Raw genomic sequence first — 13,844 nt, 5'->3', positions numbered from 1 at the left:
GCTATACGACACGTCGTCGAGAAAATTGTTGCAAGTGAGTTTCTCCAAAAGATTACAATGGGCTCTGGAGAAAGCCACTTATATGGGACAATTAGAAAATAGGTCCCTACCCAAAAAAGGATTAAGCGAGATAATCCAATATAAAGTTCTTCTTTTCTTTTTGAAATGACGTCATTTTGCTGAGAAGTGGAAATGAAAATGCGATGATAATTTCCACTATTAGCAAAGAAAGAATGAATGAATGCATGAATGAATGTGTGAGAGAAAATAAAACTGACTGACTGGTAAAAGCGGACAGAAGCTGACAGACTGACTGACATCACTGTGCGAAGTTAACCCCTGCCTGACAAAGGTGCAGATGAATCTATGTGTGTTTCTTTTTACAGGAGCAGAAAGACGACAACAACATCGAGGTTGCGTGACGATTTAACCTTTTAAATGCCACTTTCTGTGTCTGTGCATCTACCAGGGGTGTTATTCACTACCTTGTGTTGTTCACAGAGGTGACTGTGAGAAAGTGTGTATACACCTGCGCAGCGCTAACTTTTCTACAGCATTACAGTTTTCATGTGATTTGATCATGTGATTTATACCAGGATGGCTGGTTGATGTTTTCCTACTACAGGATTTCTGGGTTCATGTGTGAAGAAAACTGTGCTTACAGGTTATGAGTTGGTGATGCTGTTACACTGTGTTGTTGGGAAAATGTGAAGGTTACTTTGACGATGTGAATAACATGTGAGACATTTCCTGTGTTGAAACTAGTGTCACTTCTTTCCGCAGCTATGGATGGCTAACTTTATGGTCTTTTTATAGCACCTCTGGACCCTGTCAATTTGTGCCTGACCTCCAGGATTGTCCATGTGTGTTGCTAATGTTGTTTTTCTAAGAGTGCATGTAGAGGATTCAGCAGAGACGGACAAGTAACATGAGAAAGCAACTAAGAGATGCAGTGTTTGTGGAATAGTTTAATATGGGGCTCATTAGCTGGCCACTACTGAGCTCCTGGTGATAGCTAAGTGGAGTGACTTTGCTTAAGGGAAGTCACCGATTACATTAATGTTAACTGAGTACATGGGATGGTCCATGTCTGAGGCAAATTATGCCAATAATTGTAGTTTACTGATTTGAGAAAACCTGCACATGATACTTGTCCTGCTGATGCTGAATGCTTTATTACTCTTATTATACAATTGTTTATAAGTGTGAAGTTTGATTTCACTTCCAGATCTTGTTTTCCAGGCCATGATGGTGTGTATGATGGCTCCAGGCAGAGCCAGATGTGAAGCAAACTTATTATGCAAAACACACTAACATCTTTTACTGCAGGGTTATAGGTCCGGGGTGGTGCTGCTCCAGAGGGGGAGACGCCCTGATGTTGCCTGGGACATGATCTAGCTAACCTTTTTCTTTCAGACAGGAATCTGGTTTTGATGAGTTGACTCATGGGAGTGTCCATGCGTCAAGAGGAGAGGTCCAGAATTACATGAATTACATGAAATTATCTTTTCTATGTTTTCTAAACTATGTTTTTATGTTTGTTGCGGTGATTTGTGTGATTAACAGTTCATTTACGAGTATTAAACCTTTGCAAAGTGGTGCATCCAGGTTCAGATGAGGCTTTGATGGTCCATAAGTGAAGCTCACTGAACTAAAGAATGTGGTTTGATGATGATTGACATGCTTTCCAAGTAGGAGTTTTTCCTCCTAGCAAGGAAATACAGGTGCAGCAGTTAAAGTATTGCTGAAAGGAATCTCCTGAGAAATCTTCAGAGGCCCAGTGAGAAGCAAGAACCCATTCCAGGCAGAGCTGACAGCCCAGGCAGTGGTTGAGGTCAAAGGTCGAGCTGTTTGGGGCCCATCATGAGATCAGATTCCGGAACCACAGCAAGGACCACGAAGCTGCGAAGGATGAGAGCTGTGCCAAGGGGGCTTTCCAGAGGCCAACAGAGGAGATTGTGGACGACAGACGGGCACCTGAAGGATGAGGGGAGCGTGCCAAGCTCCATCGACAACGCAGGGGGAGTCCAAGGATGGCATCATGATTCTGTGAGAAGCACAGGAACCAGAAGCTATGGTGGTGATGACAGCAGTTTCCTATGAACATCACCTAATGCTGTGTCACTATACTGTGCATACGATGACAATCTGAAGACTGCTGGTATCATAACAGCAGTAAGATAACTGGATCCAACACCCTTTCCACAGAGGGTTTTCCTGTAGAGGATGGACAGTGGAGGAGTCATAAATATCCCCCACAGGACAGAGGCCTGAAGTGAGGTGATGGGGGTTGGCAGAGGCCATAAAACTAGAGTGCTGAAGAGGTCTGCAGCTTTCACAATAGCTGAGACCCATGTTGACAAACAACAAACTCAACTGGTATGTTTGAATGTCTATTCTACATACATTTGGACTCTGGCCCTATGAACAGTGATGGAAACAACTGGAAGAGACATTTATGACGGCCTGCAGAACTTAAATCACTCTGCAGAGGGACATGTGATTTACATGTCTTGCAGAGGAGCACCACCAAGCTGGAGTGATCTTGAAAATGTTAATTTCTCTTTTGACCATTAACAATTCATTTGTTTGCTCGTAGGATGCAGTTTACCATTGGGTGAGAACTTGGATAACTGCTAATACATTTGTCAGACTTTGTACGGTTACATATGCTGAGTATAAAAATGTTTGCATTGACACTGTCAGACATGACGTGATCATAACTGGGTACTTTTCTAGCATAATTGTCAAAAGGTAGGAAATGTTAGATTTGTATTGTGATTGTCATTTATGCTTAGAAATATCTGCTTATATATTCTTAGAGTTTTATAATTAGGTGTAGATTGGTAGAGGTTTGATCCTTAATAGTCTGCAAGCTTTGTGTGCATTCCAGAGCTCTCTGACTTTCACACCCACATTTTAGGAGCATGGGAGAGGTCGTACCTTGTCTTATTGTTTTATGGTAGGATAAACGTATCTATATCTGTTTTAGGCTAAGTGCCTTTTGTTTAGATGGACTGCTAGACTCCTGGCACCAGCTTTGGGGAGTCACATTCCACACACACACACACACACGCACAAGGTATTCTTTGTTCACATGTATACCTATATAAGAGGTCATATGTTAATGAACCTATGCATATTCATGGAACCACAATAAAAGAGCAGTGTTACGGGGGAGCGGACGAGAGCAACTGGGGTCAAGCGAAGGAACGGCGCCTGTCCAGTTCTCTCCTGTGCACGTGAAACATAAACAATGTTGCCTACTCGTGTCTTGCTTTGCTGTGTAATTACTTTGCCTTCAACATTCCAGCGAATAGGTTCAAGCTACAAACCTATCACTTACCATACTTTTCAGACCATAAGGCGCACCGGATTATAAGGCGGATTAAGCAAAATAAAACAGTCAGATAAGTCAAACTTTACTCAACTCATTCTTCTTGCTTCCTCCACTTCAGTACCATTGATTCATTAATGTTGAATTCTCTCGCAGCTGCTCTATTCCCATGTTTTTGCAGTATATTAATGACTAACCTCATATTGTGGATAAATTATCTCAGTTGTTCTCCTGACTGAAGTTTGGTCCATTTACAGCATCCTGCCATGCGATTGCATTTGTCCCTAACCATCGGGAACTCTCCCGTTAACTTTTATCGAGTAGAAAAAACTTAGCATTCATCCTCCAGCTTCACTGTGTTTATGTTATGCTAACATAGCTGTGTGGCTAGCGATCACGTAGCACATCATTATATACTAGCTAGTCCAATTTCAGTAGCCCTACAAAAGTCCCTGCTGTTTAGTTTCCTGTCTTCATTTATGTTGGAAGTGATAGCAGAGCTGTACCTTTTAATTTTTCAGAAATCTCTCAGTCAGAACATGCTATATCATGTTTAGGTGGAAACTAGCGAGCTAACTTCCTGCTAACTTCTAACTGTTAAATTTAATAAATTCTGTTTTCATGGATGCCTGGATGTTAAACTTAATTGTTACACCTGGTAAAGCAGCAACACTGATCATTTTATTAAAGATGAAAGAATTTAGACAGTTTTTAACTCTCAGTGTTGCCGCAGTGATCGTTTGACTTTGGGACCTGAAGTGGACAGAGTTTTGGACCCAGATTACTCCTCGAGGCTCCTGACTACAGCAGTGTTGCCAACTTAGCGACTTTGTCGCTATATTTAGCGAGTTTTCAGACCCCCTAGCGACTTTTTTTCTATAAAAAGTCGCTAAAAAAAGACGTGAAAGCGCGTATCGCTTTTACTCTCAACAAGCAGCGGGTGCTGTAACGCAGTCAGTTCTTCTTTTAATCTTTTACTCTTATGCTGTTTTGTGGATCACAAGGTTTAAAACTACTTATAAACACACACAAACACAAAGTAACTCCACCAGAGTGCCTATTTTGGGTCACTTTTGCTGGTCCAAGCCCGGGTAAAGGAGCAGGGTTGGAATTGTGACATTAAAAAAAACAATAATTGCTAAAAGAAATTTAATTTGCAGTTCTAAATAAACTCTAAATGCATTTAGGACGTTTTTTACTCACTTTATGTCTCTTCCACGATGTTATTTCTCTCTCCAATAACATAGGTTACAATTATATTAGCGTGACCAATTATGCAAATTAGGTGATGACGTCATTTAGCGACTTCTAGCGACTTTTAGGACAGCCAATAGCGATTTTCCTTACTGAGGAGTTGGCAACACTGGACTACAGTAGCTGTAATGCTCTGACAATCCATCAAGCGGTGCGGCTTCGTAGCTTACCAAAGTTGTACTAAAACATTTTTTGACAGAATTTTGAGCGCCGTGTACCACATAAAATCGGTTGGAGGTCAGTAAGCACAACCAGAATTCATAGGTGCACCGGATTATAAGGCGCACTGTCGATTTTTGAGAAAATGAAAGGATTTTAAGTGTGCCTTATAGTGCAAAAAATACGGTACTCGTTAAAGTTGTTTTTCTGTTCTTTTTTTTTTTTTGTTTTTGATGTTAGCAAGATTTTAATGCTGATATACTCTCCAGTGTTGGGTTTGTATACCTGTCAAAAGCTGCATCTCCTGAGAAAACCAGAATACACTCAACCCAAAACCATCTCACATTAAATCCCTTTTACAGGCTTATAGCATCTTTGTAAAAGCTTGATAAGTGCAAAACTGTTTAAAAAAAGCAATTGAAGGTGTAAATGAATAAACATGTATCGTTCTGAGTCCCATTTCCATAAAATATGCATATTATTAATGTTTATCCATAAAAACTTACCCCTGTCAAAAGGAAAATATAATCTTGTGATGAAGAAAGTGTGCGTGTAATTTTCTCATTTATACACTGCAGGGAAGCCAATAAACAAGAAAGTAATCACAGAAAGATTAATTTTATAGGGAATAAGGGGCAAATAAATAATCTGTGTGCAGGGCATTCAGAAATCTTTTAAAGCAAATAATTAGATCTGCACTCTGATTTCCTGTTCTTACTTAAACCAAGCACATTTACCTGGATTTCTTACAGGGTCCTGAGCCATAAGATTTTTATTTTAGGTGGTCATTTGAAGCTCTTTTTTTAAATAAAACTTCAATCTCTTCATTGAAACTGTATTCAAATATTCAGAGAGAAAGGGAAATAAAAATGAAACCAGTTCCTTCTAATCACTCATGATTTCCCATGTATAGGTGTGTTTATTAATCAGCTTAAGGTTACTTTGAGTTGCAGTGCTTTGTCAGCTTGAGCACGGTGGAAAGAAAAACCTGCAATGCTCTTCATTTTTACGCTGAGTTTGAAAAACTGCAGAAACAGAGATGGGTTTCTTCAGGCAACATGATGGCTGCTGGAATGTAAAAGGCACCACTGGGTTTACACAAAAGCTTATTACCTCATATAACCTTCCAAGCTCAACAGAACCAGAAATACACAATAACACTCTTCCTAACTTTATACTTGTGTTATGTGTGTGCATTTTTTTTATGGAAACAAGGCAAGTAAAAGTGTTCCAATTAGATAAAGAGGACTGAGCATCTGTAAGAATACATGTAAGCATGTGTAATTTAAAAACGTAAAAGGGACATGACGACCAGTTGGACATAATTTTGTGCCAGTTAGATTTTCTTATTTTAGTATGGAAATGTGTTTTGTTTTTTTGGTTTTTTTACATGAATTATAGTTGGATACAATAACTGTGTTTAATACCTTTCTGGCATTTTGGACAATTTGTTTTTTAAAAGCTGATTATAATAATTTCTAAGGGGAAAAGTTTTGCGCTGAAAGTTGGCAAAAAATGTTGCACTTGTATTTCTTCTTTTTCCATTCCACTGTTTACTAAAAACTAAAATGCAAATGCCATTGCTGCCATTTGTTCAAGTTTCAGTGCTTCGACAAAGAAAGAATTTCACTGAAAGCTAGCATTTTCCCATTTCCTATTTGGATTCAATACTGAAAAAGCTCTGATTTAGTGGGATAAAATCATAACTTTAACGTGGAAATAAAACAGAGACAGGATGTAACTCTGTCTGTGAATCTGGATTTAAGAAATAAGTGCTTAAAGTTAAAGTTTTAAAAACATTTTGGCGCCCTCTAGTATCGGTATGGGACATTATGTCACTGGGTTGTGGTTCCCTGGTTGCTGTCAGTAGACTTAGATTAGCTTATGTTCGCTAACTAGTGACAGAACCAATAACTCAGGGAAAGATAAGGATACTAAAAATAAAAATCACTTTAAGAGGGTCCCTTTTGTGTTGCCCCTGACTGCAACAAGGAGTTTTATGTTAAAACCAAGAATATCCACTTTAACTGCCTGTCTCTTTAGCAGTAAGTGGCAGTGTTGCCAACTCCTCAGTAAGGAAAATCGCTATTCGCTGACCTAAAAGTCGCTAGAAGTTGCTAAATGACGTCATCGCCTAATATGCATAATTGGTCATGCTAATGTAATTGTAACCTGGGTTGTAGGAGAGAAAGATAACATCGTGGAAGAGACATAAAGTGAGTAAAAAATGTCCTAAATGCATTTAGAATTTATTTAGAACTACAAATTAAATTTCTTTTAGCAATTAATGTCACAATTCCAACCCTGCTCCTTTATCCGGGCTTGGACCAGCAAAAGTGACCCGAAATAGGCACAATAGGAGTTACTTTGTGTGTGTGTTTATAAGTCATTTTAAACCTTGTGATCCACAAAACAACATAACAGTAAAAGAACTGACTGCGTTACAGTCAGTGTGGGAGCAGCGGCTTTGCTCATGCGCGGTTCATTTGCAGTTTGGACGCATAGGTGTGAACATCTCCTGCCCTGATGGCAGCTGGGGGAGGACTATCCTCCGCCTGTGAGCGCTTTGACACGGGCGAGGTGCCCACGGCAGCACCGCTGCTTGTTGAGAAGACCAATACGCGCTTTCACGTCAAAAAGTCGTCACAAATAAGTCTCCAATAACACCAGAAAAAGTCGCCAGATTTGTCACTAGTCGCTTTTTAGAAAAAAAGTCGCTAAGGGGGTCTGAAAACTCGATAAATATAGCGACAAAGTCGATAAGTTGGCAACACTGGTAAGTGGTTCTTTGTTGTTTGGCTAGCTGCACTCAAACGGGATAATCCCCTGTTAGCTATAATGTTCAGGTTTGTAAAAGCACTTTATAAATGAGAACAGCATATAGGACAGTCTGGTTATTGAAGAGGACATGAGAGTGATGCTGAAGAACAATTGTTTTCCTCAAAATACATACTCTAGACCAGATACTGTATTAGATATGCTATGCTAGTTGGGCCCCCCTTGTCTCCTCTTGCCCCTCAGCCAGGTACTGCAAATTAACTTAAGCTATGAATTCCGTTGTGTGCTTTTTGCAACCCAACACCTTAGAGCTCATTTAATAGAATGAGTTGGATCAGTATCTACCTAACTGTAATTGTGTAAACTATTTTTTGCATCTTTGTCCTTTTCCTGTACTTGATACTTTCATTATGTCAGATTTAGTTGTGAGGTTGTGACTGAATATATAATTTGCTGATTCCTCATTGAATTTCTTTTGTTTCCTGTTGCCTCTGCCTCACGCTGGGTGTAACATCTCGATCTCTCAGCAGGAGCAACTGATGTTGAAGGATTATCTGTAGCTTTAGCAGCACTGAGTTTTGCTTTAGCAGTGCTCTGTCTGCTGTCAACACTTGTAGAGCTTACTCCTGCATAACTTGCTCAGGGTGTACAGATGGAAGTGAACAGCTGGGCTGACCAGAGGTGTCTTTGGAGGCTGGTTGAAGTGGTTTGTTGGACAATGTCTGCAAATAGGGTATTTCCCAGTGCCTGATGAGGTCTGTGCGCAAGTACACCAAATTTCAAATTAATTACATTGATATACATGTAATTTGTACATATGGTGTATCATTTAAAAGAGTTTGTACATTAGAATAACAAGACAAGAGAAACGAAAAAAAGAAAGATCTAGATATAGTTTAATGCTTACCGTCAATGTCTAATAAGTTATTGATGTGATGACTGATATCACGTAAAGTATAAATTGTTACATTTTTGAGACCATAAATGTTTATTTTTGCCTGTCATACTCCTGGTAATGTGAGCAGTGTGGCTTTATATAATTTAACAGGACATGGATGACACATCTAGAGTTTCAGCTGCCTCAGTGTCTTATGTCTCTTCATATTATTACAGATCGACTCCATGATCTTGAGTTTAGGGAACAGTGCTGGCCATAGGGTACTATCTATTACAGGACTCCATGTTCCTCTTGTCGCAGTTGTTTTTCTCATTATGTGAATCTGGGATTTGATGAGATGCATCTAACATAATTTCAGATGGGAAAATAAGTTCAAACATCTGATAGCTAAGAAAAATCAACTTAGTATCAGATTCATAAAATCCATGAGAATTTCATTTTTCATTGTTATCTTTGTTGTTGCTTATTTCCTGCTCCTTAAAGTTCTGGATAATATTAGTTTTACATTTTATGTCATTGTATTGAATAATGGGTAAAGAAAGGAAAGACACACATGGACTGCTCTCTCTGAAAGGAAATAGAGTATGATTTAAGTAACTCAAAATAATACATGAACTCAGGAGACTCAAAGAGAAACTCACCTCAGCTGCCGCCCCATGTGGGAGTGAAGGAAGAGTGAGGGGTAGGTGAGTGCAGTCCTTATATAATGAGTGACAGGTGAGTGCAATTAAGGCCAAGCACCACACCCAATTAAAGGTGAGGAAAAGAAACAAGGTGCATCTGGTGAAGTGAATGTGCTAAAAGGTGAGCCTTTACAACCGCCGCCCATGTGTACTCACATTAGTCATTTTATTTGTGCATCTAGAACCAATCCAGCTTATCAGAGAACTTGTAAATTAATGAGTGCAAATATGGAGGGAAATATACATTTCAAGATCTCAAAATTCACAGCAGTTTCAAGATAGGCATCAAACAATAGGGGTGCACAAGGTTATGGCAATAACCCAAAACTGTACATAGGTGAACTCTTCTAAAGGACCTAATGTTTCAGTAAGAGACTTTCTGTAGCTTCTATACAGCAGCCTGATGTACTTTCACAAACACTTCTCTCACACACCAGTAACACACACAGGTGATGTTATGGCATTTTTCAAAAACTATTTATATTGTTAGGAATAGAATATAATTATGTTATTATATTGTTTTATGTTAAATTTGTTAAAGTTTTGTGAAAAAATAGGGTTAAGATGGGTTGGACCGATGCTATTATATTTTTTCAGTAGATATGAACTAATGTTTTGGTGCAATGATAACTATCTTAGACCTCAGTCACACAATAGAGACCAGTTGGCTCTAGGCCTAGCAACCTTCAGTCAATATGAGAAAAACATATTCAATGGAAACCAATTTCACCATCAATGTCCAGCAACCGCTTCCCAACCAAAGAGGGTACTACACCAAGAAACCCAAACTGGAAACAGAGAAACTTCCCCTTCAGCCTTAGCACTGAAACCAGTATGTTTCAAAAGGCACTGTTTTGCTTTGAAGGCAAATGGTCTCCATTTCTGGGTTACGTTGTACTTTCTGCATTCACGATTCACCACTATTCACCAAATACGCAGAAAGTACTAGTTATAACTGAAACAAAATGGACATATCGCCCTGAAGAATAAAGCTTGAGTATTTTCAGTCTACTCTGTTCCCTCTTGTACTTAAGGGCTTTGTGTTCCCTCTGCTCCTGTTCTCATGGCCTGTTTAGTTCAAGAGCCCAACATGAGAAAAGGAGAGGCTGAGAGTGTATTGCTTCATCATCGCATCACATTTACCTCAATAGCCAAGAGAATAGAGGCCAGGAACTGCTTATCCCATGTGTGTTAGTGCACAAAGAGAGACTGCAGCAAGAGAAGAGAACAGAATCTGGAAGTAACAGATGTAAGACAGAGCCTCTCTATGTGTGTGTTTGTGTGTGCGTGTGTGTGTGTGTGTGTGTACGCGCGAGCACATGCACAAGTGGTGGTGGTGGGGAGGTTGTGAGTAAGTAAAGCAGATTGATGTAACCAAGGGTTTCTGTCCATCACTCATGGTGACTGCTCCCTACTGGGATATTGCTCTTTCAAATGCTCACATACAGACACTGTGAACCTCAGCACTTTTCCTATTGGCCACCCCCTACAGACTATATATCAATTCGCTATGGAAGTATCCCCAAGACCCCACAAGTTACAGACCCACGACACATACACACTCACACACTGGTTGCAATTTATCACTATAGCTATAGAACAATCCAGAGATCCTCCCCTACAGCTGAGGATATAGATGACAGAAAGACACACAGACATATACCATCGTACTCAAAGCTGCTATTTGATAACTGAGCTGCCACCAGCCTCGGACTCCACTACAACTACCACTGAGGATATAGTGTAGTTAACATGTACGTGTGTGAGCATATCTCACAATTTCTCACCAATACTAGCCAGCATATCACAAGAGCCCACAAAATACTTTCTGCTGGGAAAAAGCAATGTGGGTGCAAAAAGAACTGGCGCATAAACCTCAAATGGAAAGTTAGTCCTAAACACACAGACAGTTTCAGAGGCTAATAAAGGGTAAGTTCACTAACCCCGCCCCATCCCCTCACCCTCATCTCTCTGCAATGTTGGAATTGAATTTTTCCCTGAAGGCGACACACAGACACACACATACACACTTCTGTCAAGCCCTATTTCACACAGATTGCCATGGGATGTGAGAGTTATTACAGTGAAGCAGCTCAAGAGAGGCTTGACAGTGAATGTAATGAGAGGCCCAGCAGATGCTACAGATGCTGCAGGTTGGCTTTACCCTCAGAGAGAAGTGTCATTGAAGTTCTGTGTTTAAATGTGTCGTTCTTATACATGCTTTTCTTGATGTAATTGGGAACATGACTATTTTGTCTGATACAATTGGCCCAGTTTGGTGCATGTGCCATCTGGCTAGTTTCAGCTTGTTGTAAACCGCAGTCATTTTCAATGTCTGTGTAATGGCTAGAGAAAGACAAAGTACAACATGATATCCTAACACAGGAAAGTTCTAATGTCTGCTGTTGAGTGTGCCCAAGGCTTTTCAATGATTTGATCACCCAGAAATAGAGGTATAACAAAAAATGATCACATAACTACATTTGTAAATAAATTAGTGGTACTAAGTTAAGGTACAGTAATGAGATAGACTCAGCATGGATACCAATAATATTAAATACTATTCCAAAATAATAACAATAATAATAATAATAATAATAATAATAATAATAATAATAATAATAGTTTTTCACTTTATTGAAATACTCCAATTATTGACGACTTAAAAAAATGTGCCAAAGTGTCACCAGCAGTGTAAAACTGGTTTCTATAAGGGACAAACCAAAAAGATATAAATAGGCACCTATGTCAAGGGTACAATGGCAGTAACTGAAAGCTTATCACCACAGTGACAAGCCATCATACCTCTTAAGATACAATAATGTGCTTATTTTCTGAAAGTCCAGCTTACCCCCAGAAATCAATGTTTTGGTTGAGAGAGGGTGACCTATGCAATACTAGGAAGGTAAACATATATTTCAAATTACTGAAAATAAAAATCCTTATAAGATGAGACACATACCAAAGTTTACTTGGTAAGAGCCCCTTTGTTTGAACCACAGCTGTCCAAAAAGTATTAAATACACAACAGAGAGCCATTGTAGATGTATGTATGACTCATATACATTTCCTTCCTGCTGGAAATACTCCGTAGACACAGTGCATTAATCTGCAGCTGGGGAGAATTTCTGCCCTTATTAGATAGTGAAAACACAAAACAGTGAGGAAATGAGAGGAGATGAGTGAGGGAATGATGTGAAAAACAATACCCCCAGCCAACAGGAACTGGAACTTAAAGCCCTGGGCCACCAGTATGACTCAACTGTAATGTTAATTTGAGTGGCGTTTGAACTGGACCTTTGAATAGGGAGGCAGCCATTATAACCACTGAGTCACACAAGCAGAAGAAATGTGTCATCTGTAAGAATAAGAGAACCTGAATGTTAGTGCAGTATAGATGTATAGGTTATAGAATTGTTTCTTCTTGCTAATCCATCTTTTTTAATGATGATTGTAGATAGTATTTTTTAGCAATGCAAATGAAAATGTCAAAATTTTATTTCTATAGCATATTTAAAGACAAAAATGTTGACCGACGTGCCTTAGAAATTAGGTTAAAACAAACAAGATAAACCCATAGATGGGGTGAATACATAGAATAAAGTAAAACTGCAAACGCCCAATCCCCTCTGTGCTTTTGGCAAACCAAGAATGCTTTTTGGGGTGATATGGGGTTATATAAGTTGAACTCCTTGGTTAACTTTATTTCTTTATATCCAATGGCATTTTGTGTTAAATTGGAGTGAATTTGGAGTGTCCAGTATGTTGGTTGGATTTTCACCAGCTGCCAGAGTTATTCCTATGAATTCATTTAAACATCTTTATGTTTTTAAATTAAGTAATGAGAATTTTGACACTGATAACTCTTCATAGTCATATTGTTCTGTATCAAGAATGTGGTTATTATTGTTGTGTTTTCTGCACCCGCAAGTACAAATATTGCAGATGATTACACAGTTGCAGGACAGGCAGGATTGATGATTCAGTTTCTGTAGGATAGATAATTACATTCATATGTGTTTTATGTTTCCAGTTTTTAAACCAAGGAAATAAAGTTTAAACCAGAGTTACTTATTTTGGACAGTGATGACTAACTTATTCAAGCCACTAAATAGCTGGGTGACATACCATTTAAAACAAAAGTAGGTAAAATAATCTTATACATGATCAATACAAAAATGGACAAGGGGGCATTGTGATCATGCCTTCTAATATCTGTTAAATGATGTGCAGCAGTATTTAGGACCAACTGGAAAATTAGTGGTCAAGACTAAAATACAGATTACTGGAGTATTCCATTCACACATTTTTCAAGGTCTTTTGGAGGAGGATCAGATCTTGCTTTAGTAGTTTGATGTAACTGATAAAATCTCGTCTTAACAATTGTGGTCACCTGCTTCTGTAATTTAAAACAACTATCTAAAAACACATAAAAATTAACAGTAGGGGAACAATGTGAGAGGTGTATGATTTCCAAATACAGTAATTTAATTCTCATTGACATCTTGTTGACAGTTAGGGATATAAATCTGAATGTCATCAGCATAACACTGAAAGGGAATATTGTACTTCCTGAAAACTGATCCCAAAGGCAGCATATATAATGAAAACAAGGACAAAAATGGGCCCTGTCGAGTATTTACCTAGAGCTACAGAAAAACACTTGACAAATCTTATTTAGATCACAACAAAACTGTAAGAAAATATTCAAGTCTTGACAAAAGAAAATTATGAT

The sequence above is a fragment of the Oreochromis niloticus genome, linkage group LG2, assembly GCF_001858045.2.
Source record: "Oreochromis niloticus isolate F11D_XX linkage group LG2, O_niloticus_UMD_NMBU, whole genome shotgun sequence".
Lineage (NCBI taxonomy): Eukaryota > Metazoa > Chordata > Actinopteri > Cichliformes > Cichlidae > Oreochromis > Oreochromis niloticus.
Note: the sequence above shows the minus strand (reverse complement) of the source record.